A 27,571-nucleotide genomic window follows, 5' to 3' on the forward strand; every position below is an offset into this window, starting at 1 on the left:
CAGTTTAAAGCATATATTGTGGGATTTTCTGCCTTGATATTCTGGGTTATATGGCTGTGTAAAAGGGCCCTAAGAAAAGTTCAGGCTTGATTTGCTCTGGGGTCCATTTATTTGTCCACAGTGACCATAGGATTTTTCTCTAGTACCACATCTCAAATTGTTCTCTTCCCTGCTCAGCTTTCACAGCCATACATAGAAATGAGAAATAGGATGATATGGACAATCCTAAGTTTGTTACGCAATGAGTTCTCTGCTTCAGGAACTGGTGTAGTTACTCCATATATATCTTTTTTAAGTCATAGTCTTCTTCTGATGGCAGTCTCCACTCTGATTAATGACTGAACCAAGATATGGGAACTCTACTCTTTTAAAACAGCCCCAGACACTTTAGATAACTGCTGCTTCTTTAGAAAGTGGGCAGGTAAAAGAGCAGAGAAGAAGAGAAGGGGGGAAATATAGCAGAGAATGCAAGATGATGCACACTGGGATGTGAAAGGGTAGTAGGTACTATGCTTGTGCAATCCAGGTAAATTGCGATCTGTTTTGTGTCCCAGCATTTCGTGGGAGCCCCGATCCATTTTTTTGGGAGCCTCCCAAAATTGGGAGAGCAGGTATCTGTTTTCACTCTGGGTTGCTGAAAGATTCATTTTCTATCGGTCCATTATTTTTGGGGGGGGGGGGCGATGAGCTTCCCGGGCCCTCCTTCCTATCATTTTAGGCATTTAAGTTGTTTGTTTCTACTCTAGAGGAGGGGCACTCAGCTGCAGGCTGGCATGTACTCTTTAAGGAGGCTTCTTACGAATTTCTATTCTAGAGGAGAGATGCTCGGCTACAGGCAGACGTGCTCACTTTAAGGAGGCTTCTTACGTATTTCTATTCTAGAGAAGAGATGCTCAGCTACCGGCAGGTCTGCATGCTTTAAGGAGGCTTCTTACCTGTTTCTGCTCTAGAGGAGAGGTGCTCAGCTGCAGGCAGGCATGTGTACTTTAAGGAGGCTTCTTAAGTGTTTCTATTCTAGAGGAGAGGTGCTCAGCTGCAGACAGGCATGTGCGCTTTAAGAAGGCTTCTTGTTCTTAAAGCTCTTTCTAGGTGCTGCAGGCAGCTGTGCCCACACTTTCTCTCCCAGGCCTGCACCACACACTCTTTCCAAGGCATTTTAAGGAGGCTTTCCACTTCCAGGTAAGGAAGAGCAATGACTTCCAAACAGGACCTATATCCCAGGATCTGATCCTAGGTATTCTGTTTATCCCAGGTTATCTGGCAGTGCTGACAAATATAATCGAGTTTAAAGCAGAAAACCTGGGATTAGATCCTGGGATATAGGGCCTGTCTGAAAGGGGTCCTTAGGCTCCTTCTACACTGCCAGATAATCCAGGCTATCTAAGTAGCAAATCCACACTATCTGATTTGAGTTTCGATGAGTTTTCTGGGCTGTATGGCCATGTTCCAGAAGCATTCTCTCCTGACATTTCACCCACATCTATGGCAGACATCCTCAGAGATTGTGAGGTGTTGGAAACTAGTCAACTGGGTTTTATATATCTGTCGAAGATCCAGGGTGGGAGAAAGGACTCTTGTCTGTTGGAGGCAAGTGTGAATGTTGCAGTTGGCCAGCTTGATTAGCATTGAATGGCCTTGCAGCTTCAAAGTCTGGCTGCTTTCTGCCTGGGGGAATCCTTTGTTGGGAGGTGTTGCCTGGCCCTGATTGTTTCATGCCTGGAATTTCCTGTTTTTTTAGTGTTGTTCTTTATTTACTGTTCTAATTTTAGAGCTTTGTAATACTGCTAGCCAGATTTTATTCATTTTCATGTTTCCTGCTTTCTGTTGAAATTGCCCACATGCTTGTGGATTTCAATGGCTTCTCTGTGTAGTCTGACGTGGTGGTTGTTAGAGCAATCCAGCATTTCTGTGTTCTCAAATTGGAGACCAAAGGGGAGAAGGTAGGAGGAAGTAAAATAAACTAGGACATTTTAAAAGCAATTGAAAAAGTAGGACAACAGGATTAACCCGGGCTGTTCCTACTGCTGGAGGGTATGTATTTGTGAACAAGTTTAAAATCTGTCCTGGCTTTGAATTCAGGAATTCTTGTTTCTTCAGAAGCAGATTGAAGAGACCATACCTCAAAAGGAGCACTCTTCAGTTCGGTCTGAGGCACAAGCAGCAAAGTTAGACACAAACTTAAAGAACTGTGAGTACAAAAAATGGGTCCTTACTTGAGTCGGGCAATTTGTGCAGCTGTTTCAAGCAGCCGTTACCAGATGAAGCCATTGCGAATCAGTTGTTTTCCTTGGCACAGTGACCAATATCACACTCCAATATTCCCAGCTCCTCAAAAGAAATTTCAAAGGTTTTCCAGGGTGTGGCAGAGAGATGTAATCTTGACAAACTCACAAGAACGATCATCATGCCAAAAAGAGAAGACAAAAAGTAAAGTCATTTTGGCTTCTCAACAACATCTTTTCTTTCAAAAAAAGTGGCCAGAATTATACTTTGAATATACAGTAGAGTCTCACTTACCCAACATTCTGGATTATCCAACACATTTTTGTAGTCAATGTTTTCAATGCATTGTAATATTTTGGTGCTAAATTCGTAAATACAGTAATTATGACATAGCATTAATGTGTAATGAACTACATTTTCTGTCAAATTTGTTCTATAACATGATGTTTAGGTGCTTAATTTGTAAAATCATAACCTATTTTGATGTTTAATAGGCGTTTTCTTAATCTCTCCTTATTATCCAACATATTCGCTTATCTAACGTTCTGCCGGGCCATTTATGTTGGATAAGTGAGACTCTACTGTATTCTTAGATAACTCTTTTTGCTTCTATATCAATTCTAACAATAAGAAAATGATTTGCTTCCTATCTAGGGAGGCTGCATGCTTTTTAGATTATTCTAAACCCAAAATGTGCCAAGGACAGGTGATGTTGGTTCCAAGTGGCTTACAGGTTGTCAGCCATTGGGGCTTGCACTATGGTCTTTAGCCTTCTCTGCCAAAAAGTTCTGCCATCTCCCCATTGAGCTATAACAATTAAAAAGTACTTTACAAGGATAGAATTACTTTACCCCCTGCTGTAGGTCCTTGGCAGCACTGTGTAACTTGTAGTCCTCCAAATGTTCCTCAATTGCATTTCCCACGAGCCCTAAGTAGCGTGGGGCCTCTGGTGGCTCAGTGTGTTAAAGTGCTGAGCTGCTGAACTTGCAGACCAAAAGGTTGCAGTTTCGAATCCAGGGAATTGAATGAGCGCCCGCTGTTAGCCCCAGCTCCTGACAACCTAGCAGTTTGAAAACATGCCAATGTGAGTAGATCAATAGGTACCGCTACGGCGGGAAGGTAACGGCACTCCATGCAGTCATGCCAGCCACATGACCTTGGAGGTGTCTACGGACGACGCTGGCTCTTCGGCTTAGAAATGGAGATGTGCACCAACCCCCAGAGTCAGACATGACTGGACTTAACGTCAAGGGAAACCTTTACCTTTAATACTAAGTAGCGTGGCCAATTGGAGAATGCTGGGAGTTGCAGTGGAGAATGCTGGGAGTTGCAGTACTGCAATATCTGAAGGGCTACACTTTATCCAAACCTGGGTTATGAATGTTGGATGAGCAGTGAGTCAGATCTAGGATGAAAAAACTTTCATGGAGTCTTTCCGTCTCAGCCAGATCTACTTCACAAGAATGTAATAATTGTTTATTATTATTATTATTAATACCCCATTTTCCTCTATTAAAGGAGAGACAAAGCAGATTAAAATGGGGTGCAGTAGCATATATACCACCGTGGAGAAAAGTTGAGGTGGAAATCATTACAAATAAAGAATACTTTAAAAAGAAATATTACTGAGCAATTAAAAACATGAGAGCCAGTATGGTGTAGCGATTGGAGCACTGGACTAGCAGACCAGGATTTGAATCCCTGCTTAACTACGAAATCCCCTGAGTGACCCTGGGCAAGTCACACTTTCTCAGCCTCAGTGGATGGCACTTTGAGCAAATCTTACAAAAAAAAAAACCCATGTGATGGTGGGACAGTTTAGGGTCGCCATAAGTTGGGCTTGAAAGCACACAACAACAAAATCAAGCATGTAAGCAGCATATAAAGCAGCATTTCTCAACTTGGGGGTTGGGACCCCTGGTTGGGTCGTGAGGGTGTGTCAGAAGAGTTGCTAAAGACCACCAGAAAACACATATTAATTCACAGTGCATTCAGGAAGTAGGTGAACTAGATCTCCCCTAAATCACTGTCAATTCCTCCCAGATTCCTCAAGTATTTTCTGTTGGTCATGGGGGTTATGTGTGAGAAGTTTGGCTAAATTCTATCGTTGGTGGGGTTCAAGAGGCTCTTTGATTGTAGGTGAACTATAAATCCCAGCAACTACAACTCCCAAATGTCAAGGTCTATCTTCCCCAATCTCCAGCAGTGTTCACATTTGGGCATATTGAGTATTTGTGCCAAGTTTGGTCCAGATCCATCATTGTTTGAGTCCACAGTGCTCTCTGGATATAGGTGAACTACAACTCGTAAACCCAAGGTCAAGGCCCACCAAACCCAAACAGTATTTTCTATTGGTAATGGGAGTTCTGTGTGCCAAGTTTAGTTCAATTCCATTGTTGGTGGAGATGGATCAAAATGCTCTTTGATTGTAGGGGAACTATAAATCCCATCAACTACAACTCCCAAATGACAAAATCATCCCCCCAACCCCACAAGTATTCAAATTTGGGCGTATTGGGTATTTGTGCCAAATTTGGTCCAGTGAATCAAAATACATCTTGCATATCAGGTATTTACATTGTGATTCATAACAGTAGCAAAATTACAGTTATGAAGTAGCAATGAAAATAATTTTATGGTTGGGGAGTCACTACAACATGAGGAACTGTATTAAGGGGTCATGGCATAGGAAGGTTGAGAAACACTGATATAAGGGATCAGAGTTCAGTTCACGCTGCTCAGTCCAACATAAAAAAGGTAAAGATTTCCCCTGACGTAAAGTCCAGTCATGCCTGACTCTGGGGGTTTGTGCTCATCTCCATTTCTAAGACGAAGAGCCGGCGTTGTCCGTAGACACCTCCAAGGTCATGTGTCCGGCATGACTGCATGGAGCGCCGTTACCTCCCCGCCGGAGAGGTACCTATTGATCTACTCACATTGGCATGTTTTCGAACTGCTAGGTTGGCAGAAGCTGGAGCAACAGTGGGTGTTCACTCCGCTCCCGGGATTTGAACCTGGGACCTTTCAGTCTGCAAGTTCAGCAGCTCAGTGCTTTAACACATTTTGCCACCGGGGCTCCCAGTCCAACATACTTTGCAAGAATCCCAGCAACAAAAGGTCTTCATCTGCCTATTGGGGACTGTCCATCTCTGTACCGGTGGATCTGACTACGTTCCCCCCCATCCTTGACTAATGGAGGGAACACTTGCATGCCTGTTTTCCAAAGCAGAAAACTCATCCCCATATTCCCAGAGGAAACTCCCAGTGTCCCCAGGCCATAAAAGCCACGTTTGCTCCACCCGGCGGCCTGCCATCTCCTCCTCTTCCTCCAGGTGTGGCCGTTTGAGTCACAATGGAGAGGTTGTTTGTGCCAACATGTGCTCTTATGGCATGACTGCTGGGAGGTGAGCTTCCCACCCCACAGGAACACCTCCCATGCCCATTATATTTTTCCAACTTGATACGTGATGGCAGGAAACTCAGAATTTTGCAATAAAAAAGGAAAGACATTTCTATTTTTTCGAAGGCTTTCATGGCCGGAATCACTGGGTTGTTGTGCATTTTCCGGGCTGTATGGCCATGTTCCAGAAGCATTTTCTCCTGACGTTTCTCCCACATCGATGGCAGGCATCCTCAGAGGTTGTGAGGTACCTCACAACCTCTGAGGATGCCTGCCATTGATATGGGAGAAACGTCAGGAGAAAATGCTTCTGGAACATGGTCATGCAAGTCGGATAATGCCCAATAATCCATTTCTATTTTGTTGACTCCATTTTTTACGCATGTGCCAGATCAAGAACAGGAAACTCTTTTTCTGGTTATGGCTTGTTCTCCCAAAATTTGCTCTGTCTCCTTCTCTTTCTGGACTCATCCAGAAGGAGAACGTACTTTCTGGAAGTACGTTCTGAGAGTTTCTGAGAGTTTCCAGTTCTGTCTGTTTGATTTTGTCTGCATATTCCCAGGTTTGCATTTCACTAGGGTGCAGAACAATGGCTTTAAACTACAGGAAAGGAGATTCCGCCTGAACATCATGAAAAATTTCCTCACTGTGAGGGCTGTTCGGCAGTGGAACTCTCTCCCCCGGGCCGTGGTGGAGGCTCCTTCTTTGGAGGCTTTTAAGCAGAGGCTGGATGGCCATCTGTCAGGAATGCTTTGAATGCGATTTCCTGCTTCTTGGCAAGTGGTTAGACTGGATGGCCCATGAGGTCTCTTCCAACTCTGTTATTCTATGATTCTTGAAATACAATAGGGCTGTTTATTATGTAAGCTCATTGAAGATCATTTCAGCGAAGAGCTTTGAACATCATAGAATTGCACAGGGGGATGTAACAATGCCTAGGCCTCTTCCACAGAGCTGAATAAAATCCCATATTATCTGCCTCGAACTGGAATATATGGCAGTGTGGACTCAGATAACCCAGTTCAAAGCAGATAGTGTGGGATTTTCTGCCTTGATATTCTAGGCTATATGGCTGTGTGGAAGGTCCCTAGTCTCCACTTCTCCTGGACCATAGACTTGCACTGGAGAGAACATTTATCTAGTATTGCTAGATCCTCCAGTGCAATCCAATGGCATGCTTTGCCAGAAGGCTGTTGTTCGCGTCAGGTAAAAAGATAGGGCTCCAGATTATACATGAAAATTATATCTCAAATTTCTGTTAGCTGCTTTGTATCCCATGGCAGGAGAATTTTGTGTGAATTCAATACAAAAAATAAATATAAATGGGGCAGAAATGTGATTCTTATTGTCGTCATCACTATTGTTATATAAAAAAAGATATTATCTTTATAAAATGTGTGGGACTAACTGGATTTAAACCAGACAACTGTAGAAAAATAAGGGTTCTTCTACACAGCCATATAACCCAGAATAGCAAAGCAGATTATGCACAATATCTGCTTTGAACTAAATTATTGGAGTCCACACTGCCATATAATCCAGTTCAGTGTGGATTTTATACAGTTGTGTGGAAGGGGCCTTAATCATCCAGGAGACCTTGGAGGGTGACACCTGCTTACACCAAAAAAAAGGTGTGCTAACATTTCTATGGGACGTGGTGTATGCATGTTTTGAGGCTTCTTCTTTAGGAGGCATTTTGGAGTAATTTCTTTTGGGTGAAAATTAGCAGACTTTTCACTCCTGCAGGATCCAAGAAGATCTCTTAATATTAGGGATCATTTTTGGGCTAAAAATGTATTTGATTTCCAAGGGTTCCTGAGAGCCACATCTTGTCTTCCTACCTTGTGTTTCTAAATACAATGGAGTTTCACTTATCCAAGCTAAACAGGCCGGTAGAAGCTTGGATAAGCGAATATCTTGGATAATAAGGAGGGATTAAGGAAAAGCCTATTAAACATCAAATTAGGTTATGATTTTACAAATTAAGCACCAAAACATCATGTTATACAACAAATTTGACAGAAAAAGTAGTTCAATATGCAGTAATGGTATGTTGTAATTACTGTATTTACGAATTTAGCACCAAAATATCATGATATATTGAAAACATTGACTACAATAATGGCTTGGATAGTCCAGAGGCTTGGATAAGCAAGGCTTGGATAAGTGAGACTCTAGTGTAGTATTTTTTGTTTTATGATTCTGAGCTCAGTTAAGGTAGCTGTGGCTGGACTCCTAAATGGCGGTTTAACTCATGCATAAGCTGTCTGCATAAGTGGGTGGATATTTTTGCCTGATGTGCAAAACTGGATATGGGCGGCACATCTGGTGCTGTTGTGCGTTGTGATACTTATTCTCAGCCAAGGGGTATCCGTCTGCCCTAGCAGAAGTACTCCTCCAGCCCATCATGTAGTTAAGCATTTGGTAGTTTGTGTGTGTATGTCAGGAGTGACTTGAGAAACTTCAAGTCACTTCTGGTGTGAGAGAATTGGCCATCTGCAAGGACGTTGCCCAGGAGATGCCCAGATGTTTTATCATCCTGTGGGAGGCTTCTCTCGTGTCCCCGCATGAGAAGCTGGAGCCGACCGATGGGAGCTCACCCCGCTCCCCAGATTTGAACCACCAACAATTTGGTCAATGCATAAAGCTGCATGGGGAGATTGACACGACGGCCCCTTCCACACAGCTGTATACGATCTACATTGAACTGGATTATATGGCAGTGTGGGCTCAGATAACCCAGTTCAAAGCAGATACTGTGGGATTTTCTGCCTTGATATTCTGGGTTATATGGCTGTGTGGACAGGCCCTGAATGATGAAAAAGCTCACCCTGTATAAGAAGGACATAGAATCATAGAATCATAGAATAGTAGAGTTGGAAGAGACCTCATGGGCCATCCAGTCCAACCCCCTGCCAAGAAGCAGGAAATCGCATTCAAAGCACCCCCGACAGATGGCCATGCAGTCTCTGTTTAAAAGCCTCCAAAGAAGGAGCCTCCACCACAGTCCGGGGGAGAGAGTTCCACTGCCGAACAGCCCTCACAGTGAGGAAGTTCTTCCTGATGTTCAGGTGGAATCTCCTTTCCTGTAGTTTGAAGACATTGTTCCGTGTCCTAGTCTACAGGGCAGCAGAAAACAAGCTTTCTCCCTCCTCCCTATGACTTCCCTTCACGTATTTGTACATGGCTATCATGTCTCCTCTCAGCCTTCTCTTCTGCAGGCTAAACATGCCCAGTTCTTTAAGCCTGTCCTCATAGAACTTGTTCTCCAGACCTTTGATCATTTTAGTTGCCCTCCTCTGGACGCTTTCCAGCTTGTCAACATCTCCCTTCAACTGTGGTGCCCAGAATTGGACGCAGTGTGATTCCAGGTGTGGTCTGACCAAGGCAGAATAGAGGGGGAGCATGACTTCCCTGGATCTAGACGCTATTCCCCTATTGATGCAGGCCAGAATCCCATTGGCTTTCTTAGCAGCCGCATCACATTGCTGGCTCATGCTGTGTATACTGGCTCATGCTGGGAATACAAAGTAATGGAGGATTAAAACATGAATGGCTGCAGTATTTATCTTTAATATTTGTGGATTATCTGCCTTGATATTCTGGGTTATATAGCTGTGTGGAAGGGTCCTACGCATCCCGATTGTGAGATATGGGCTTCTCCATCCAGTGTGACACAAAACAATCCTCTCTTTGAAGGTGTTCTCTGCTCAAAGGCTTTAAAGGCGAAGTAGTCAAATATCTGTGGGGCCTCCGGTGGCTCAGTGTGTTGCTCAGTGCTGAGCTGCTGAACTTGCGGACCAAAAGGTTACAGGTTCAAATCCGGGGAGCGGAATAAGCGCCCGCTGTTAGCCCCAGCTCCTGCCAACCTAGCAGTTCGAAAACATGCAAATGTGAGTAGATCAATAGGTACTGCTCCGGCGGGAAGGTAACGGCGCTCCATGCAGTCATGCCGGCCACATGACCTTGGAGGTGTCTACGGACAACGCCGGCTCTTCGTCTTAGAAATGGAGATGAGCACCAACCCCCAGAGTCAGACATGACTGGACTTAACGTCAGGGGAAACCTTTACCTTTACCTTTACCAAATATCTACACTATGCAGTTATAAAAACTTTCTCAAATTAGACCTGTTCCACCCAGCTGAATAAAATCCCACATTATCTGCTTTGAACTGGAATGTATGGCAATGTGGACTCAGATAACTCACTTCAAAGCAGATACTGTGGGATTTTCTGCCTTGATATTCTGGGTTATAGGGCTGTGTGGAAGGGCCCTTAGTGTGTGTACAAGTGTACTTGGGATAAAGGAAACCAATATATTAAAATCAAGTAGCAAGACATTTCAGTTTCCTATATCCATCAGTATTCCAAGGAACTAGCTTGCCAAGCAGAAGCCATTCTTGCACAGCCCCCATCCCTTTAGTGCCTGACAGTGTCATTTCCCAGCAGACGATTTGAGGGCAAACCCAGGAATTCCTTCCTCTGTGTGTTTTTGTCAGGCCAAGCGTCCCTGGCTTGCGTCAAGTTCTAGACTGAGCTCAGATTTCCTTCCCTGTGATAAGCAGGCAGCACACGCACACCCAGATACATACACACACATACACACTTTCTCCTCCCCATGGCAACGCTACACACACAGACATTAAACAGTGTTTTACTTCGGAAGTCGGCAAAGCCGCAGGACGTCACTGTGGTCGCTGCAGTTATGCGAGGCCTATAATAGAACACTTAATTCAGTGCAGGTTGCCTGGCAGGGAGCAGTCGGGGCTATTTTTTTCTCCCGCTCCTAAATGCAGAACGTAGTAATCCGAGCCACCTTCTGGCTGCCACCACCACCCCGGCCCCAAATCCCTAAGTGGGTGTTTTTTGTCACTTCCATAGCAACAAGGCTGTGTTGTTGATTCTGATGTGTACCCTGTCGCTTGCTGGGTCCCACGTTGACACACGGTGTAGTTTCACTTCCGTCCCATTTTCTTGGGAACCTCACATGATGGGATAGCAAATGAGGCACCCTGATAATCCAGCCTCTCCTCACACAGGCATGAAGAGCTTTCCTGCTGTTTGTATGAGGACTACATATGTGGGAAGAATACGCTCTAGGAGAAAGGGCTCACTACTTGCCTATGATAATGTGAAGAATCACAGATTGGTAGAAGCAGAGCTTTGGTGTTCACATACCACCCAACTCTCCAAATATTGCAGGGCTTATTTATTTATTGTGTCAGAAGAGAACCAAGGGTACAAGTTATAATGTACTTGAGAACATCAACAAAGTAAAACAAACTTGACATTATACTAAATGTCCTTTGACCAGTAGCTGGCCACTTGGAGTTCCTCTGGTGTTGCTATAAGAAGGTCCTCCATTGTGCATGTGGCAGGGCTCAGACTACATTGTAGTAAGTGGTCTGTGGTTTGCTCTCCTCCACACTCACATGTTGTGGACTCCACTTTGTAGTCTTATTTCTTAAGGTTGTTCCTGCACTTTGTGGTGCCAAAGCACAGTCTGTTCAGCGCCTTCCAAGTGACTTAGTCTTCTGTGTGCCCAAGGCGGAGTCTCTCATTTGGTATCAGCCATGGGTTAAGGTCTATTTATTTATTTAATTTATATACCACTCTTCTTCCCCAGAGGGACTCAGAGTGGTCTTACATAATGGCAGAATGCCACATATGATACAACATGTAGAAAAACCAAACATAAAACACAAATGAAAGCTGGTATCCAAATCAAATTAAAACAATTAAAACCATGTGACCATTACAAAAGGGGAAATTTCAAGCCAAAGTCAGAGCCAATCTGTGTTCGAATTAATATTAATCCATCAGGTCATATCAGATCATATCTTAGGGTGGGCCAAATGCTTGATCCCACAGCCAAGTCTTTAGCTGCTTCCAAGGTTCCAAGTTTTAGCCTGCCACTTTTGGACTCTCACTTGCTGAGGTGTTTCTACGAGTATCTCTGTAGCTCTTACAAAACTATTTCTTGATTTAAGGCATTAGCGTGCTGGCTGATATCCAAATAGAGGATGGGCTGGAGATGTCAATGCCTTGGTCCTTTCATTGCTGGCTGCTACTTCCCGGCAAATTTCAGGTGGTGCAATGCTGGCTAAATAGTATAATTTCTCCAGTGGTGTGGGGCGTAGATATCCTGTGATAATGTGTCATGTCTCATTAAGAGCCACATCCACTGTTTTAATGCGGTGAAATGATACTGGGCATGCGTACTCAGCAGCAGAGTAGCAAAGCGCAAGGGCAGATGTCTTCACTGTGTCTGGTTGTGATCCCCACGTTGTGCCAGTCAGCTTTCGTATGATATTGTTTCTAGCTCCCACTTTTTGCTTTATATTCAAGCAGTGCGTAAGTCAGAGCATGGTCCAGGGTAACCCCCAAGTATTTTGGTGTGCTGCAATACTCCAGTGGAGTGTACAATGCTAAACTATGAGCCCAGAGATCAAAGAGCTACCCCAAATGAGGTATTACTTATATTTTAGAGCATTTTTATCAACTCCACTTCATATTGTACCCTTTTACTCAAATCTTGGGCTCTTACATATAATGAAAATGAAATAAAACTATTGTATTTTTCATGTAATCATTGAGCTGGAAGGAACCACAAGGGCCATGTAGTCCAACTCCCTGCTATGCAGGAACGGAAAATTACAGCATTCCTTAAAGATGCAGGTTCAACCTCCCATTTAAAGGCCTCCAAAGAAAACGATTTTACCATCCATCCATTTCACTGTCAAATAGTAGATCAGATTTGCCCAATATTTATGTGGAATCTCTTTTCTTATAGCTTGAATCCACTGGTTCTCATTATTGTCTCTGGAACAACAGAAAAGAAGCTTTCTCCATCTTGTACATGGCATCCCTTCCAATGTTTAACCCAGGGGTCCCCAAACTAAGGCCCAGGGGCCGGATGCGGCCCATCGAAGCCATTTATCTGGCCCCGATGGCACAAGGGCAGAAGGGGGTTGGGCTAAATGACCCAAGGGGTCTCTTCTTCTCTTACAACCATTATTATTATTATTATTTGAAACACAACAAGATGAGTCCACAACAGACACTCTGCTGGCTGTTGTATTGGATCACACGCCAGACACTTCCCAAGTGTCTAGGACTGTGTGATGTATCAGCGAATAATGCGTGCAGATCCCCGTAAGGTGGCCTTCTGCAGCTGGCAGGTAGTAATTTTGTCAGCGCCGATTGTGTTTAAGTGCAGGCCAAGGTCTTTAGGCACTGCACCCAGAGTGCTGATCACCACTGGGACCACCTTGACTGGCTTGTGCCAGAGTCTTTGTAATTCAATCTTTAAATTCTCATATTGTGTCAGCTTTTCCAGTTGTTTCTCCTCAATCCTGCCGTCCCCTGGGATTGCAACATCAACAATCCATACTTCGTTTTTTAACATGATTGTGAGGTCAGGAGTATTGTGTTCTAAAACCCTATATTATTATTATTATTATTATTATTATTATTATTATTATTATTAACATTGAGGCTGGGTGGCCATCTGATTTGCTTGTGCTTTCGGTGCACAAAGGCAGAAGGGGATTGGACTCAATGGCCCAAAGGATTTCTTCCAACTCTTTATTATTGTTGTTGTTGTTATTGTTGTTGTTATTATTATTATTATTGCTCGGTGGCCAACTATAGTCCGGCCCTCCAATGGCCCGAAGGATTGTGAACTGGCCCCCTGTTTTAAAAGTTTGGGGACCCCTGGTTTAACCCATATAAGATCTGTACAATCTGTCATCTATCCTAGATCTGTATAATTAATTTTCCTTGCCAAGATGTAATATCTTGCATCTATCTTTGTTGAAATTAATTTTGTTAGTTTGGGCTCAATTATTTAATCTGATTTGGAATTTATGTTGTAAAAAGAGTATACCTGGGTACGAGGGACAAATTGAGAGCATTGCCTCCAAATAAGAATTCTGTCATTCTAAATGAATTTTCCCCTCACTTCCCTAATGTCTAGTATTGCAGGAACTAAAAACAAAACCAGTGAAATATTTAGGAATCGGGTTTAGGCATCCAAAGGGAATGCTAATTGAGAAAATAGAAGGCTCTGAGATCTGAACATGTTTCAGTGCCACATTCTCTGCTAGGAGCCCCCGGTGGCATTGTGGGTTAAAGCCTTGTGACTTGAAGGTTGGGTTGCTGACCTGAAGGCTGCCAGGTTCAAATCCAACCTGGGGAGAGCGCAGATGAGCTCCCTCTATCAGCTCCAGCTTCATGCGGGGACATGAGAGAAGCCACCCACAAAGATGGTAAAAAAAAATCAAAACATCAGGGCATCCCCTGGGCAACGTTCTTGCAGACGGCCAATTCTCTCACTCCAGAAGCGACTTGCAGTTTCTCAAGTCACTCCTGACACACACAAAAAATTATCTGCTATACTAGAAACGGGATGAATTAAGGAAAAATTCATTGGGACAGAATACTAATCTTGAGACAATATCCTCATTCCCTCTTTTGGCCTTCAACTCTCAGAAATTCTAACAGCTGGTAAACTAGCTGGGATTTCTGGGAGTTGTAGGCCAAAAACATCTGGGGATCCCAGGTTGAGAACCACTGCACTTGGGTCTGTTGTGTGGGTTGACTCAAACAATTAGATTGCAATCATGCTATGCTGGTAGCACATGTGTTCAGGGAGTTTGCAAACCACAGAACCAATATTAAGGAAGAAACAAAAAAAAGCCAACTTGTGGGAAGGGAAAAGGTAATAATTCATTGTGAATTGGATTGCAGAGTGTCATGGGCATTGCTTGGTAGGAGTGAGAGAAAATCTTCCCTGGAAGATCTCAAAACCTGAGCAGTAATGGGTTTTTTTTAGCAGTCTAAAGTATGTAAAACTATCTATCTGACCATACACTGCCACACCATTTCAAAGCTTCTAATCTGTTGGGCTGGATAGAATTAAATGTTCTTGTCTTACAAGGAAAAAGTGCCCTGATCACATGTAGATCCAGTTTCCTTGTGAAGGCAATGTTCTTTTGTCTCTCTGGCATGTCATATAGAATCTGCTACCCTGCTCTTAATGTTCATCTTTGCTAATCCGAGATTGTTTTGTAACTCAAAACATTTTTAACACTTCATTTATGAATGGGCTGCCCCAGCAGCTTGGAAGGGCGAGTGCATATGACTGCTGAGTCAAAAATGAATGAGAGATTGCTTGCCCTGGCATCCTTATAAATGTTCTGCACGACAACTCTTATCATTCTCAACAAAATTTCCTGTTGGCTAGGGACAATGAGAGTTGTAAGGTAAAGGTTTCCCCCTGACATTAAGTCTAGTCGAGTACAGCTCTGGGGGGCGGTACTCATCTCAATTTCTAAGCCGAGGAGTCGGCGTTGTCCATAGACGTCTCCTAGGTCATGTGGCTGGCATTGCTGCATGGAGCGCCATTACTTTCCCACCGGAGCAGTACCTATCAATCTACTCACATTTGCATGGTTTTGGACTGCTAGGTTGGCAAACCTGGGGCTAACAATGGGAGTTCACCCCATCCCATGGATTCAAACCGCCAACCTTCTGGTCAGCAAGTTCTGCAGCTTAGTGGTTTAATCCGCTGCACTACCGTGGCCCCCAATAACCAGGGCACCAAGTCAAAAAAAGCTGCTCTAGTTCTTGCCATAAGAAATCTGGCTACTAAGGAACATGGAAAGAGGGCTCGTCTCTCTTCAAAGCTGTGCCTTCTCAGACACACAAGAAATTTCCAGACCTCTGGAATGATGTTGTGGCTGAACCATGATGCATTCTAATGCGTAGTTACTAGCATATTATGATAAAATGATATTTCGGTATTTGTTCAATAAAGATGCACCCTGTCTTTTACATTGACCCTAATGTTGTGCTAGAAGATCTAGAGATTCTTAGAGAGAATATTTACCTGAACATTTGTAGATCCTCCAGCACAATTCAATGCTCAACCTTCAGCAGACTGGAAAACCTACAGAGGTGTTCTCTCAGGCTGTATTTCCACTTTCAGTTGTTTTGCGAAAGTGGACAGCCTATCATACATGTTAGGATTTTCTGTGTATTAGGGGAAACAACCGAAAAACACAGCAGATCATCCAAATATACGCAAACACAGGATACTTATAGTTGAGCATTCAGCTCACAGCAAGCAGAGCACAAAGTGCCATGTGACTATATGTTGTTGAAGGCTTTCATGGCCGGGATCACAGGGTTGTTGTATGTTTTCTGGGCTGTATGGCCATGTTCCAGAAGTATTCTCTCCTGACATTTCGCCCACATCTATGGCAGGCATCCTCAGAAGATGCTTGCCATAGATGTGGGCAAAACGTCAGGAGAGAATACTTCTGGAACATGGCCATACAGCCTGGAAAACATACCACAACCCTGCCATGTGACTGTAAATAATTTAGAGCTTAGGAGGCAAACATGCAGAGTTCTGTTTTTAAAAATACAAAAGGTTTATTTACAAAAATAATAACTACATTTCTTAATAGTAAAGCACAGGGTTTTAGCTACTGTAAATTTCATCTCTTTTAGGGTTCAAAAGAGAGAGAAAATCTCCAAGCATTACATCTCTCCTGACACATAAGCAGAGAGAGATCTCAATATACACAGAACATACAAAGATGTAACAACAGGAAGTCAAAGACAAAGGGCAGGTACCTGCAAAGTATTCATTTTAGATAACCAATCAGAATGAGAGCAGAAACAGAGAGGTGAGAAGAAATAGACATATTCCAACTGTCATTCAGGAGGGGGAAGGAATTTCCCTCAACCTATTCTAAGCTAGGTCGCAGTTCAAATCCCGGGAGCGGAGTGAGCGCCCGCTGTTAGCCCCAGCTTCTGCCAACCTAGCAGTTCGAAAACATGCCAATGTGAGTAGGTCAATAGGTACTGCTCCGGCTAACTAACTACTCCTCATTGAGGACTGCAGACTTGGGCAGTGTGGGGTTGAACTCCAACCATACAAACCACTTTTGCACTTTGAACTCAGTTTGCAGCAACTGAAGCAAGCTCAGGACCAAGGGGTGGGGTGGGGTGGGGAAAGTAGCAGGAGGAGAGAAAAATTGGGGTGTTTTATTAGGAACGATCTACCAAATCAGGACAGTCAGAGCTATGTAGGACTGCAAAGTAGCAATTCTATTCTGTCCCAGAGATGAAAATGTTATTTATATAATTGTTGTTTGGGGATGTATTTTCTTCTTGTTACTAATTAAAATAACAAAACCATGAATCTTGCAACACCTTAAAGCAGGGGTCCCCAAACTAAGGCCCGGGGGCCGGATGCAGCCCTCCGAGGTCATTTACCTGGCCCCCGCCCTCAGTTTTATAATATAATATACTAGCTGTGCCCGGCCACGCGTTGCTGTGGCGAAGTCTGGTGGTATGGGAAATAAAGTATTGAGGAATTGGTGGTAGTTAAGGTCAAGGGTAAAGGTTTTCCCCAGACATTAAGTCCAGTCGTGTCTTACTCTGGAGGTTGGTGCTCATCTCCATTTCTAAGCCGAAGAGCCGGCGTTGTCCGTAGACTCCTCCAAGGTCATGTGGGATGACTACGTGGAGCGACGTTACCTTCCCGCCGGAGCAGTACCTATTGATGCACTCACATTTGCATGTTTTAGAACTTCTGGGTTGGCAGAAGCTGGGGCTAACAGTGGGGGCTCTCTCCGCTCCCCCAATTCAAACCTGTGGCCTTTCGGTCCAGAAATTCAGCAGCTCAGCGCTTTAACACGCTGCGCCATCAGGGGATATTATTTCCTAAAGGTTGTGAATATACAATATTTCTGATTGGTTTTTTTTGTCTGTTGGAGGCAAGTATGAATGCTGCAATTAGGAAAAATGATTAGGATGTAATGGCCTTGCAGCTTTAAAGCCTGGCTGTTTCCTCCCTGAGTGAATTTTTTGTTGGGAGGTGTTAGCTGGCCCTGATTGTTTCCTGTCTGGAATTCCCTTGTTTTCAGAGTGGTGTTGTTTGCGATATTTTATGTGCTTCTACTGTCTGTGGCCCTGAGAAAACAGGATTTTCCAGACTTTGATGATGGGAATACTTTGTTGGGAGGTGTTAGCTGGCCCTGATTGTTTCCTGTCTAGAATTCCCTTGTTTTCAGAGTGGTGTTGTTTGCGATATTTTATGTGCTTCTACTGTCTGTGGCCCTGAGAAAACAGGATTTGCCAGACTTTGATGATGGGAATACTTTGTTGGGAGGTGTTAGCTGGCCCTGATTGTTTCCTGTGTGGATTTCCCCTGTTTATTTACTGTCCTGGTTTTAGAGATTATATTGTTCTGCATTATTCTATCCCAGTAATTATTTCATATTAAAGAAGAATCTCACTTATCCAACATTCGCTTATACAATGTTCTGGATTATCCAACGCAGTCTGCCTTTTCATAATCAATGTTTTTGTAGTCAGTGTTTTAAATTCATTGTGATATTTTAGTGGTAAATTTGTAAATACAGTACAGTAGAGTCTTACTTATCCAACATAAACGGGCCGGCAGAACGTTGGATAAGCGAATATGTTGGATAATGAGGAATTAAGGATAACCCTATTAAACATCAAATTAAGTTATGATTTTACAAATTAAGCACCAAAACATCATGTTAGACAACAAATTTGTCAGAAAAAGTAGTTCAGTACACAGTAATGCTATATAGTAATTACTGTATTTATGAATTTAGCACCAAAATATCACGATATATTGAAAGCATTGACTACAAAAATGCGTTGGATAATCCAGAACGTTGGATAAGCGAGTACTGGATAAGTGAGACTCTACTGTAAATACTACATAGCATTACTGCGCATGGAACTACTTTTTCTGTCAAATTTGTTGTATAATATGATGTTTTGGTGCTTAATTTGTATAACGATTACCTAATTTGATGTTTAATTGGCTTTTCCTGAATCCCTTCTTATTATCCAACATATTCACTTATCCTGCCGGCCTGTTTACGTTGGATAAGTGAGACTCTACTGTATATTTCTAATCTTATATTATCTGCTCAGAACTGGATTATATGAGGCTCCTTCTTCACAGCTGTATAAAATGCACACTGAAGTGGATTATATGGTAGTGTGGAGTCAAGATAATCCAGTGCAAAGCAGATAATATAAGATTATAAATGGGTTATATAGCTGTGTGGAAGGGCCTTGAGTCTACACTGCCATATAATCCAGTGCAAATTAGATAATCTGTGGAAGAAGTCTAAGTGAGGCCTAAATCTGCCTGTCCCCTAACTGAAACCTGGCTGTCCCTGGGTTGCTAGGCAACCAAGTGGGCAGAGATTAGCCCTCTAAACTGGCAACAATTGGATAAAAAAAATTATTGCTCTCCCTCTAATTAGGACTTTATTTTTCTTTTTGTTGTATCAACCTTGAGGCATGGATGATGGGTTGTGTTGTCAAATTTTGAGGTTGGGGGGCCTGTACTTTTGTTGTTTTGTGAATTGCCGTGATGCCATCACTCTTTTATATATATAGATTGTATATACATATAATATTGATAATATTATAATGTAATACAATATAACACTAATAATAATACCATATAATAATATTAATGATATATTCTATATTACACCCGAGCTAAACTGGGAGTAGCGGTATATAAGTTTAATAATAAATAAAATAAAAATATAATATTACTAATAATATTACAGTATAGTGGTATAGTTCAATATAGTAATATATAATGCTAATATTGTGCTATGCTAATAATATAATATATTGTATGTACATATAATATTGATAATAATATTATAATGTAATACAATATAACACTAATAATAATACCATATAATAATATTAATTATATATTATATATTACATATAATATTACTAATAATATTTCAGTATAGTGGTATAGTTCAATATAGTAATATATAATGCTAATATTGTGCTATGCTAATAATATAATATATTGTATGTACATATAATTTGTAAGCCACTCTGAGTCCCCTTTGGGGTGAGAAAGGTGTGATACAAATGTAGTAAATAAATAAATAATAAATAAATACATTTTAGACTTAGGCTCGCCCAAAGTCTGACATGACTTGAAGGCACACAACAACAACAACAACAACAATCCTAATTAACTTGACTATCTCATTGGCCAGAAGCAGGAGCACACTTCCCATTGAAATCCTGATAAATGTATGTTGGGTTAAAATTGTTTTTATTTTTAAATATTGTATTGTTTTTTCATTGTTCTTTCGTTGTTGTTGTTGCACTACAAATAAGACATGTGCAGTGTGCATCGGAATTTTTTTTTTTTTTCAAATGATAATCCGGCCCCTCCACAGTCTGAAGGATTGTGGACCGGCCCTCGGATTAAAAAGTTTGGGGACCCCTGCCTTAAAGTGTAACACTTTGTTTTGCACAAACCTCTAAGGAAAGCAGGAAAGCTTCAATTGTAACAATGTTTTAAGATTATTATTATTTTTCTGCAACAGGATAGAGCAGCTATCTGTCCTCCTGCAACCCACAGACATTTCAAAAATACCTAAGAAGTCCTGGCATTTGTACAAAAAGCTACTACTTCCACTGCTTGCTAATTTTCAATTATTTTTGTTATTTTAAAAAATGCTCTTTGGGACTGAGAGCAGGAACAACATGATTAGAGAGTGACATTTTGATAAAAGAGAATGACCTCATGGTAGAAGAATGGCGTCTTTGTTGCCAATAAAAAGAGTTAACTCATTACAGGTAGCTAGCTAGCTACAACTACTGGGAGCCCATTGCAGCTAATCTTTTTCTGGCCTGCATTCTGTGGGTCCTCCTGGACTCATCATTGACACTTGAAGCTTAGGTGTCGGTGGTGGCCGGGAGGGCCTTTGCACAGTTAAAGTTTGTGCGACAACTGCGACCATACCTCGAGAAGTCTGACTTGGCCACAGTGGTCCATGCCTTAGCTACTTCCAGATTGGATTATTGCAATGCACTCTATGTGGGGTTGCCTTTGAAGATAGCTCATAAACTCCAATTAGTACAATGGGTGGCGGCCAGGTTATTAATGGGAGCAAATTATAGGGAGCGGTCAACCCCCCTATTAAAACAGCTCCACTGGCTGCCGATAAATTTCTGGTCCCAATTCAAGGTGCTGATTATCACCTATAAAGCCCTAAGCTGTTCAGGTCCAGCCTATCTTTGCGATTGCATTTTCTACAACAAACCTGCACAAACTTTAAGATCTGCAGTTGGTGGGAACAAAGGTAAAAGGTAAAGGTTTCCCCTGATGTTAAGTCCAGTCGTGACCGACTCTGGCGGTTTGGTGCTTATCCCCATTTCTAAGCCGAAGAGCCAGCGTTGTCCATAGACATCTCCAAGGTTATGTGGCCGGCATGACTGCATGGAGCGCCATTACCTTCCTGCCGGAGCGGTACCTATTCATCCATTCACATTTGCATGTTTTCAAACTGCTAGGTTGGCAGGAGCTGGGGCTAACAGCGGGCACTCATTCCGCTCCCGGATTTGAACCTGGCACCTTTTGGTCCGCAAGTTCGGCAGTTCAGCGCTTTAACACAAAGGAAAGGGCTTTCTCAGTGGTGGCCCCCCGGCTCTGGAACTTCCTCCTGAGAGATATTAAATTAGCCACCACCTTGGCCACATTCCGAAAAGACTTGAAAACCTGGTTATTCAATGTGCTTTTGACTAATTCAGCACAACTTGATGGAGTCCTTTTACCTCCACCTATACCCAGCCTCTGCACTTTATTACTGGCCCACCACCCATCTTACCAATGACCTTGCAATATATTGCACATGTATAATTATTAAAAACCTTAAAAATTGTGGCATAGACACTGAGAACTGGGAAGCCCTGGCCCTTGAGCGCTCTAATTGGAGGTCAGCTGTGTCCAGCAGTGCTGCGGAGTTTGAAGAGGCACGAATGGAGGGCTTAAGGGAGAAACGTGCCAAGAGGAAGGCCCTTCAAGCCAACCGTGACCAGGACCGCCTTCCACCTGGAAACCGATGTCCTCACTGCGGGAGAACATGCGGGTCAAGAATCCCCAAGACACCAGAAATGGAAGACAATCGTCCTCGACCTACGAGGGATCGCCTAAGTAAGTAATAATTATTGCCTTGCCTCCAAGTTCTGAACATGCCCATTGTGCCGGATATTGGTTATTGGTTGAGTTTATGTTTCTATGATATTTTATATGTGTTTATGTATTCATTGTAATTGAAATGTATTTTAGGTTATGTATTTTATTGTTGCATTACTGGGCTTAGTCCCCATGTAAGCTACCCTGAGTCCCTTCGGGGAGATGGGGCGGGATATAAGAATGAAGTTATTATTATTACACTTCAGATTTGCCTGCACAGAACCAGAGGAGTGGAAGGACAGCATGGACTGAGCATTAGAACATCCAGCCAGCCAGATACTGAGTAGGGACCATCACTCATTGAACCTTTTCATTAGCCACCCCAAGACTGGGAATGCTGGAAGAGCTTCAACAATTTAAATCGTCTGTCAAAATTCAAGGCACCTGTCTCTTCTGGCAAGTCTACTCAGTCAGTTTTAATTTGTGAATTTGAATCTGAATTTTATTTGTGTGGTCTTTTGTGTATTATGTTATATGTATTTTAATAGGATTGGGTTTTATTGCTCTGTTTGAATTCTGTTGTACCTTGCCTTGAGCCGAAAGGAGAGGCAGGCAGGCCGGCCCATACCCAAAAAAAAAAAAAATTGGGAGGGGTTGAAACTGTTTTTCCAAGATGGCTTTCAGGTCAGTGTCTCCTGGAGATCTCAACATTAGTATCATTGTACAAAGGTTCTTCACAGGTAATAGATCCTGAATCATTGCTTCCTCTTTAAGTCAGTTCTTGTAGTTTAGTTTCCACAACTGGCAGAAGTTTCTTTCTGTTTTCTTCTGCTTTCTTCTTATTTCCTTTATTATGATGATGGGTTACCTCAAAACGTTTCCCACTGTGAATTAACAAGAAGTTTTCAGCCAAGCACACGCTGTTCTGATGGTACTCTGTTTTTTGGTGTCTATTGAAGACTTGTACTGCATCTTTTCATCACACAAATTGTTTAGCAACCAATGCACCAAGTTTCTGATGAACACTTTTACCCCCAACTTCTCCTCCAAACACCACACCGTACTTACAGAGTGCACCTTGTACATGACATGAGTAGGCTAACCAGGGAAATCTTGGAAGAAAAATACATGGGGCTACTGTTACTAAGCTTAACACTACTCACAAAGAATATGTGTATCCCTCATTTTGTTTAAAGACTGACCCAACCCAGCCTGGCTTGATAAAAACTTACTCTATTGGGTCTACTCTCATTTTCCTTGGGTTCGAGCCTAGCTTTAACTGTTTGACATTGCCATGTTCTGTTTAAGGAGCGGGAAACTTTGGTCCTGTCTGCAGTTTAATTAGAGCTCAACGAATTTGCACTTCCTGAATTGATAGGCAAAGTAGAATGCAGTAATGTTTTAATGGCCACACTTATCGGAATGTTACGAGGAAATTCACTGAAGAAAGGATATGTACAAACATGTATATTAGGGGAAAGTACTTTTTAAAAATGTGTATTTGTTGTGGGGTGGGCGTGGAGCACATATATTATAGCAGTGCGTAAGGAAAAATATCTTGCTGTTAATATGTGTTTCGGACAAAAATATGTATATTAGACAGTAAGTGCAAAAAGATTTTACTCAAGCATTAGTAAAACCACAAACTCATGACCAAATGGAATGGAATGGACCAAAGAATGGGAAAATGATAAACAGGGAGAAACTAATACTGACAGATTTCTTTCTGGTGTGCTGTTCACTTAAATCATAGGCTGCAGTACTTACTGTATATATTCGAGTATAAGCCTAGTTTTTCAGCCCTTTTTTTAAGACTGAAAAAGTCCCAGGTGAGGGACCTGGTTGGCTTATATTTGGGTCAGCTTATACTCGAGAATATATGGTACATTTATTATTTTTCTCAATTATTATTGGTATTATTACATTTATTATTTTTCTCTATTATTGTTGCTACTATTACATTTATTTTACTCTATTTTTTATTATTAGTAATACATTTATTATTTCACTCTGATCTTATTATTATTATTACATTTATCATTTTACTCTATTTATTATTACATGTATTATTTTCCTGTATCAATTATTATTATTAATATTATTACATGTATTATTTTACTCTATTATTATTAAAAGGATACATAAACACATTTAAACTGAAGAAGATGAGAATAATGATTTAATCAGAGTTGGACAGTGTTATCTTAAATTTGAACTTTATGTAAATATTCAAAAACATTTAACCTACTGATGCCTCAATTAATGTAATGTTATTGGTATCTATTTTTATTTCCAAAATTTACCACTCTCGGCTTATACTTGAGTCAATGTTTTCCCAGTTTTTTTATGGTAAAATTAGGTGCCTCGGCTTATATTCCACAAATTATGTTGAATTGGTCTAGACTGTGAGATATTCATTGAAAAACTATAGCAAAATGTGCTGCAGAATGTACCACATAAACAAAGTATTTGCACTTTAATAAACATTTTTCCATGTTTTTAATATAATCAATTACGAAATGACATTTATAACCCAGGAGCAAAAATCGTGTTACGTAATATAATGTTCTGATCTTTGCTAATCAAAGTAACAGGGAGCTTCAATACAGTGAGTACTGACAAATACACCACAATTCTTAGCTACCGTGTTCCCCCCAAAATAAGACAGTGTCTTATATTAATTTTTGCTCCCAAACATGTGCTAGGTCTTATTTTTAGAGGATGCCTTATTTTTCCATGAAGAAAAATTCATATTTATTATGTACTGTACAGTAGTTGTCATTACAAACCAGCATAACCACACAAACTATGAATCCTATCAAGAATTTCTTGTTACTACCATTATTGCCATGTACAACACTCTATGGTAAGTACATTTACCGATCTTGCATGCTCTGGTGTTCTGTTTGGTGGGCATGCTTCCAAACAAAAACTTTGCTAGGTCTTACTTTCAAGGGAGGCCTTATATTTAGCAATTCAGCAAAACTTCTACTAGATCTTATTTTCAGGGGGTGTCTTATTTTTAGGGAAACAGGGTATACCTTAGTCTGGCTGTTCCCTGGGTGCACCTACATTGTAGAATTAATGCACTTTGACACGATTTGATTGTTATGTGATCTTGTGATTTGTAGTTTGGTGAGGCGCCAGCACTCTTTGGCAAAAAAAGAAGGAAGACCTTGAAAAACTAAAACTCCCATGATTCCATAGCATTGAGCCATGGCAGTTAAACTGGTCTCAAACTGCATCAAATCTGCAATGTGGCTGCACCACCACCCGTCTCCAGCACTAAACAGTACGCACCATAGATAAAGGTAAAGGTTTTCCCCTGACATTAAATCCAGTTATGTCCAACTCTGGGGGTTGGTGCTCATCTCCATTTCTAAGCCGAAGAGCCGGCGTTGTCCGAAGACACCTCCAAGGTCATGTGGCTGGCATGACTGCATGGAGCGCTGTTACCTTCCCGCCGGAATGGTACCTATTGATCTACTCACATTTGCATGTTTCCAAACTGCTAGGTTGGCAGAAATTGGGGCTAACAGCAGGCGCTCAGCCCGCTCCACAGATTCGAACCGCCAACCTTTCGGTCAGCAGGTTCAGCAGCTCAGCAGTTTAACCCACTTCACCATCAGGGGCTTCCACTACGCACCATACAATCATAGAATCATAAAGTTGGAAGAGACCTCGTGCCCCATCCAGTCCAACCCCCTGCCAAGTAGCAGGAAAATCGCATTCAAAGCACCCCCGTCAGATGGCCATCCATCCTCTGTTAAATGCCTCTAAAGAAGTAGCCTCCACCACACTCCGGGGCAGAGAGTTTCACTTCTGAACAGCTCTCACAGTGAGGAAGTTCTTCCTAATGTTCAGGTGGACCATGTTCACCAATCTTATACCTTTTCCCTTATTCTTCCAGGTGTCATATACATATTTCCAAACTATTCCCCTTAGGTCCCAAGGTCAGATACAGTCAAAGTGAATAACTTTGGTCTTTGCTGTCCTTTGTTCTGTTTCACCAAAATCATATTTGCTTCCCCCACTAGATTAGCCTATTGTGTTGCTCCTATCTTGTAATGATGCAAATCTCTGTGCGTTTTCTTTTCCTTGACATTTATTGCCTCCTTCTTTTTTATGACTGAAACTGTTCTGAACTTTTTTTTTTAATGTCAGGAGCAACTTGAGAAACTACAAGTCGCTTCTGGTGTGAGAAAATTGTCTGTCTGCAAGGACATTGCCCAGGGGTTGCCTGCATGTTTTGATGTTTTTACCATCCTTGTGGGAGGCTTCTCTCATATCTTCGCTTGGGAAGCTAGAGCTGACAGAGGGAGCTCATCCACACTCTCCCCAGGTTGGATTCGAACTGGCAACCTTTAGGTCAGCAACCCAACCTTCAGGTTAGCAGTCCTGCCAGCACAAGGGTTTAACCCACTGCACCACTGGGGGCTCCTTTGTTCTGAACTTGATAGATGCTGATAGTCTTATGCTATGCTGCATTCACTCATTTTCTAATAAACTAGTCCCAAATATTGCCCTTCTCCGTGCTCTTCTTAAATAATTTCCTGAATCCTTCTGTGCCTTGTATCTCAGATGCTTTTTAATTGTTCGCTGTTAAAAGATTATATTTGATCACTTTCTTCTTTTCTTGCTCAGTCCCAAAATCAAACCTTGGAGTCTTGGAAAGAGCTAACGTTCTTCATGTTTAAGAGAGAGGAAACATCTACTCATTTCATTCTGAGGGCTTGGCATGGACCTAAATTTCTCCTGTGGAAATTGGTGGATTAAATTTAGGAGTGTTACAGGCAAAATCCTGTTTCTGGTTAGTAACTTTCAGAGGTTCAAAGTTCTGCACCTTCACATCCTTTTTCTCCTAAAGACGAATGAGAAAGGCACGAAAAAGGCGTCTAGGAAACTTTTCTCATTACTCTGGAATGTCAGTATCCAATAAGACGGTGGGGTTAAAACAAATAAAATCGAGTTAATTTTAACCATTATATGAGTAATCTTTGCCACAAAGGCTGAAAAAAACCATAATTAGGACATAAGTGGGCCATGAAATTATATGGAAAATGGGTAAGTTTCATTGTATGGTGAGAGCGCAAGTGTGGAACTTGTCTTTTTCCTCTTCATATGTTGGTGCGTATATATAATGCCATAATTTTTTATTCAATATATATATAGAACTTCTAATGGGAACCAGAATAAGATATTTTTGTGCCTGAGGCAGAAAATCCAGATGGGAATCACCTCTAGCCTTCTAGCACAGCCCTTGGCCTTCCAGTACAAAAATATTCAAATTACATAGCATTGAAATCCATCTAGAAATTCTTCTGTAATAGCCTTAATGAAACAGAGGCCAAGAAAAGATAGTGATATATATAGGAATGTAAAAAGACCCCGCTGCAGAGGCCTATATAGTCTCATATTATGTTCTCATGGTAGCCAAATTGATGTTCATGATGGAAAAGCTATGAGCAGAATAGGAGTTTAATAGCATCCTCTCATTCTTGTTCCCCAGCAGGATCATTCCTGGCAATATTTTGCATATGAAAACTAGCATATATATAGCCAAGCAACTTCAGAATGTGGTCAGGATGACAATAATAATATTATAATAACAACTTTATTTTTGTATCCCGCCTCTATTTCCCCAAAGGGACTTGGGGCGGCTTACATGGGGACAAGCCCGGTCAAAATAATTAAAACACATTAAAATTCATAAAACAGCATCATAAGACAATATAAAACAACCGAGACATAACACAGTATAAAACTTCATGACAAGAAACTTCATGGGGAAGGATACAGCAGTTTGCTTTTGCCTGAACCTACTGGGAAGGGCAAAAATCTAATCCTTTCTGTCTTCCCTCCTCATTGAGTTGATAGAGTACCAAACTTATTTTGTACTTCGAACTCGGTTTGCAGCAAT

The 27,571-nt window shown here is 41.8% G+C and overlaps 1 long non-coding RNA gene across 1 annotated transcript; it reads left to right on the plus strand.

The window, feature by feature from the left end:
* Positions 1 to 826: 826 nt before the first annotated feature.
* LOC103277636 (uncharacterized) lies at positions 827 to 26,173 on the plus strand. Its single transcript, XR_505569.2, has 3 exons — positions 827 to 1,179; positions 2,098 to 2,188; positions 21,918 to 26,173. It is a non-coding gene; the product is annotated as an uncharacterized LOC103277636 (long non-coding RNA).
* The last annotated feature ends 1,398 nt before the right edge of the window (positions 26,174 to 27,571 follow it).

Source organism: Anolis carolinensis, chromosome 2 (genome assembly GCF_035594765.1).
Source record: "Anolis carolinensis isolate JA03-04 chromosome 2, rAnoCar3.1.pri, whole genome shotgun sequence".
NCBI classification, from domain to species: Eukaryota; Metazoa; Chordata; class Lepidosauria; order Squamata; family Dactyloidae; genus Anolis; species Anolis carolinensis.